This window comes from Berghia stephanieae, unplaced genomic scaffold (assembly GCF_034508935.2).
Source record: "Berghia stephanieae isolate SIO BIC M18660-M18661 unplaced genomic scaffold, UCSD_Bste_1.3 scaffold3, whole genome shotgun sequence".
In the NCBI taxonomy this organism is placed as follows: domain Eukaryota; kingdom Metazoa; phylum Mollusca; class Gastropoda; order Nudibranchia; family Aeolidiidae; genus Berghia; species Berghia stephanieae.
The window spans coordinates 57,501-62,774 of record NW_027624177.1 but is presented as its reverse complement, the minus strand read 5'-3'; the positions used below and the strand labels follow the sequence as shown (position 1 = coordinate 62,774).

General features: G+C 40.9%; 1 long non-coding RNA gene across 1 annotated transcript in view; it reads right to left on the bottom strand.

Moving 5' to 3' along the window:
- Window positions 1-3,095: 3,095 nt before the first annotated feature.
- LOC144961559 (uncharacterized) overlaps window positions 3,096-5,274 on the bottom strand; it is a 3,298-nt gene continuing 1,119 nt past the window's right edge. Inside the window, exons 2-3 of the long non-coding RNA XR_013643203.1 lie at window positions 4,988-5,178; window positions 3,096-4,657 (exon numbers count right to left, since the gene is read on the bottom strand). This is a non-coding gene — a long non-coding RNA (uncharacterized LOC144961559). The remainder of the gene's footprint in view (window positions 4,658-4,987; window positions 5,179-5,274) is intronic.

The window sequence follows — 5,274 nt, the reverse complement described above, 5'->3', positions numbered from 1 at the left end:
CAACAGACTTGTTTAATATTTTAAAGATATACTTTTGTGGGGACCTTTTGTAAAATCATTAGTCCGATTGTAGTTGTAAATTTCTTTATATTCTAATGTCGTAAAATCAGTGACACCACTGAATCCCTACCAGCACTTTTACTCACTGAGTCCCTACCACCAGCGCTTTTACTGGGTTCCTACCACCAGCGCTATTACTCACCGAGTCCCTACCACCAGCGCTTTTACTCTTCGAGTCCCTACCACCAGTGCTATTACCGTCATAGAGCTTTTACTCACTGAGTCCCTATCACCAGCGCTTCTACTCACTGAGTCATAGACCTTTTATTCACTGACACTGAGTCCCTACCAACAGTGCTATTACTATTACCGAGTTATAGAGCTTTTACTCACTGAGTCCCTACCACCAGTGCTTTTACTCACTGAGTCATAGACCTTTTACTCACTGACACTGAGTCCCTACCACCAGTGCTATTACCGAGTTATAGAGCTTTTACTCACTGAGTCCCTACCACCAGTGCTTCTACTCACGAGTCCCTACCACCAGCGCTATTACTCACCGAGTCCCTGCCACCAGCGCTTTTAGTGAGTTCCTACCACCAGCGCTATTACTCACAGAGTCCCTACCACCAGCGCTTTTACTCTTCGAGTCCCTACCACCAGTGCTATTACCGTCATAGAGCTTTTACTCACTGAGTCCCTACCACCAGCGCTTCTACTCACTGAGTCATAGACCTTTTACTCACTGACACTGAGTCCCTACCACCAGTGCTATTACCGAGTTATAGAGCTTTTACTCATTGAGTCCCTACCACCAATGCTTTTACTCACTGAGTCATAGACCTTTTACTCACCGAGTCCCTACCACCAGTGCTATTACTCACCGAGTCATAGAAATTTTACTCACTGAGTCCCTACCACCAGCGCTTTTACTCACTGAGTCATAAACCTTTTACTCACTGACACCGAGTCCCTACCACCAGTGCTATTACTCACCGAGTCATAGAACTTTTACTCACTGAGTCCCTACCACCAGCGCTTCTATTCACTGAGCCATAAACCTTTTACTCACTGACACTGAGTCCCTACCACCAGCGCTTCTACTCACTGTCATGAACCTTTTACTCACTGACACCGAGTCCCTACCACCAGTGCTATTACTATTACCGAGTTATAGAGCTTTTACTCACTGAGTCCCTACCACCAATGCTTTTACTCACTGAGTCATAGACCTTTTACTCACTGACACTGAGTCCCTACCACCAGTGCTATTACTGAGTTATAGAGCTTTTACTCACTGAGTCCCTACCACCAGTGCTTCTACTCACGAGTCCCTACCACCAGCGCTATTACTCACCGAGTCCCTACCACCAGCGCTTTTGCTCACCGAGTCCCTACCACCAGTGCTTCTACTCACGAGTCCCTACCACCAGCGCTATTACTCACCGAGTCCCTACCACCAGCACTTTTATTCACCGAGTCCCTACCACCAGCACTATCACTGAGTCATAGAGCTTCTACTCACTGAGTCCCTACCACCAGTGCTATTACTCACTGAGTCCCTACCACCAGTGCTATTACTCACTGAGTCCCTACCACCAGTGCTTCTACTCACGAGTCCCTACCACCAGCGCTTTTACTCACTGAGTCCCTACCACCAGTGCTTCTACTCACGAGTCCCTACCACCAGCGCTATTACTCACCGAGTCCCTACCACCAGCGCTTTTGCACACCGAGTCCCTACCACCAGCACTTTTATTCACCGAGTCCCTACCACCAGCGCTATCACTGCGTCATAGAGCTTCTACTCACCGAGTCCCTACCACCAGCGCTTTTACTCACAGAGTCCCTACCACCAGCGCTTTTACTCACTGAGTCATAGAGCTTTTACTCACCGAGTCCCTACCACCAGTGCTATTACTCACAGAGTCCCTACCACCAGTGCTATTACTCACCGAGTCCCTACCACCAGCGCTATTACTCACCGAGTCCCTACCACCAGTGCTATTACTCACCGAGTCCCTACCACCAGTGCTATTACTCACCGAGTCCCTACCACCAGCGCTATTACTCACCGAGTCCCTACCACCAGCGCTATTACTCACCGAGTCCCTACCACCAGCGCTTTTGCACACCGAGTCCCTACCACCAGCACTTTTTTTCACCGAGTCCCTACCACCAGCGCTATCACTGAGTCATAGAGCTTCTACTCACCGAGTCCCTACCACCAGCACTTTTATTCACCGAGTCCCTACCACCAGCGCTATCACTGAGTCATAGAGCTTCTACTCACCGAGTCCCTACCACCAGCACTTTTATTCACCGAGTCCCTACCACCAGCGCTATCACTGAGTCATATATAGAGCTTCTACTCACCGTGTCCCTACCACCAGCGCTATTACTCACCGAGTCCCTACCACCAGCGCGATTACTCACCGAGTCCCTACCACCAGCGCTATTACTCACTGAGTCCCTACCACCAGCGTTATTACTCACCGAGTCCCTACCACCAGCGCTTTTACTCACTGAGCACCTACGACCAGCGTTATTACTATTACTCACTGAGTCCCTACCACCAGTGCTATTACCGAGTCATAGAGCTTTTACTCACTGAGTCCCTACGACCAGCGCTATTACTCACTGAGCCCCTACAACCAGCGCTTTACTCACCGAGTCCCTACCACCAGCGCTATTACCGAGTCATAGAGCTTTTACACACTGAGCACGTATGACCAGCGTTATTACTCACCGAGTCCCTACCAGCAGCGCTATTACTCAGCGAGTCACAGAGCTTTTACTCCCCTATGACCAGCGCTATTACTCACTGAGTCCCTACCTCCAGCGCTTTTACTCGTTGAATCCCTACCACCAGCACTTTTACTCGCCGAGTCCCTACCACATGGCTATTACTGAGTCCCTAACACCAGCGCTAATACTATTAGCCACCAAATCCCTACCACCAGGGGGGACAATATAAGCTAAAATTAGACCCCAAAAATTCTTACAGTGATGCAGAAAAAAACAACGAACAGATCTCTTTCAAATTTACACAAAATCTTTCTTACAACAAGATGGATAGGTTTAGCAATAGTCTTGTAAATAAATTTTTCAGAATTTTTTTTCGATTTCTTAGTGAAAACTTGGTGTGACATGACAGGAAAAAAAATTGATTTAAAAATTCATAAAACTGCTAAATTTTTGTTTAGCCCAAAACCCAACCATCATGATGCAAAACACATCATAAGAAAAATTCTGACCAAATTTGAAGACAATCTGATGGGAAACAATCCAGATGTGAATGTTAGAAAATCAGAGAATGACGCACAATGAAATTTTGAGAAAATGAAAAATTTGTCTTTAATTTGATAATAAAGCTAATAATGCAGACAAAGGCCAACATTCATCAAGTATAACCAATATGGAACAAGAAAACAGTAATATTTTATAAATTGATCAAATTCTGAAAAAAATTATAAACGATTCGCTAACCCATACCTCTAAGAAAAAAAATTGCGAAATAATTTAATATCTGCTGTTATTCACCAAAAAATTACTTTAGTGGTCAAATACGTTTTATAGTTCTAAAATTTTTAATTATATCTCATGAACTAATAATGTAATGTATAATTTGATGCTAAACACCAAAAATAACTGAATTAAAAAAAAAAACTTTTTTAAGGGGCAACATAAGCTAAAATTAGACGTAAAACCCTAAAATTTCTAACATAGATGCACCAAAAACTAGCATATAAATTTCTTTCAAATTTAAACACAATGTTTCTTTCATAAATAGCTATATCATGAAAACTCTTGGAATAATTTTTTTAGAATTTTTATTTGATTTCAACTGAAAATTTAGCGCGGATCGACAGGAACAAATGAATTTTAAAATTTATAAAATTGCTAAATTTTAATTTACCCCCAAACACTTACATCATGATGTAAAACACATCATAGAAAAGATTCTGAATAAATTTGAAGATAATTTAAAGGAAAATGACTAAGGTAGGATTGCTAGAAAATCAGACAAATGACATAAAACAGACATTTGAGAAAGCGCAAGCTTTATCTATAATTTGACATAAAAGGCTGATTTTGCAGACAACTAAAAGAAATGATCCATCAAACTTTCAAAATATGACCGTAATAGGACAAGAAAACGAAAATTTTGTAGATTGATCTAAGTCTAAAAAAAAATTATAATCGGTTCACTAACCCATACCCCTTAGATAAAAAAATGCTGTAAAATTGATTTTTTTACGCCCAGAGATAAAATAATTTTGTGGTCAAATATGATGTCATACCTTATGAATTCATCATTATAATCACAAAACCTAATTATTTACTGTATACAATAGGTTATACAGATGATTTCTAGATATATTAAATGATTTTTCAAAATATGATATGACACGCTATCCTCATTTTTCATTTTTTTATTCTACTTGAGAGACGTCGTATAAAATTAGATATCTAGTCAAGTTGAACTGCAAAATCAATTCTATTTTAGACAATAAAACAGTTAAATAGTGCACTAGCTCTGAATCTTTCCCAAACCCTTGGAATAAAAATCTCTTTCGCCTCAATACAGAAAAAGTCAACACTACTTGTTTGCCACCACTTTTTTTGTAGTTCCACAAAGAGGGTTGATCCTGCTCTGGATGGAAAAATTGAAATAAAAAAGAGACACATTTCATTAGCAATTTTTGGAAATGGCATTATTGTCATAAAATGCATTTGTCAAAGACATAGCAATTTTTAAAAAATGATCATTATTCACACCAACACACTTGAAATTTCATTGGTTTTACATCCCTAGAACAAAACTCTTGGCAACAAACTATAGTCTGTCGTTAAGTTACTACAATCAGTAGTAATTCAATTCAAATGATGCTTTGCCATTTTCATTTAGAAAAATGAGCATTTATTTTATTGATCACCAATAAAAAATGTAAAGGCGCTATGGAGATTTGACAACATTACTAACCATTGTCAAAAAGTGCATGCAGACACTCTGGTCTGCTGGCCCAGATGATGGTTTACTGATTGATGAGTTTTGCCACAGGCAAAGGTTTGCCACAGGTTTGCCTCAACACACCTTGCCAGAATAGCCCTTGAGCCAGCATCTTTATGGATTGTCAGGACACCAGTAACGCCAACAGTGTTCTTTCATGTAAGCTGTCGATGAAAACAAAAAATTAAATTAAATTCACTACAGCGAAATAGGCACATACATGCCAATGCTAAAGTTTATAACAGCAACACTTCGCATGT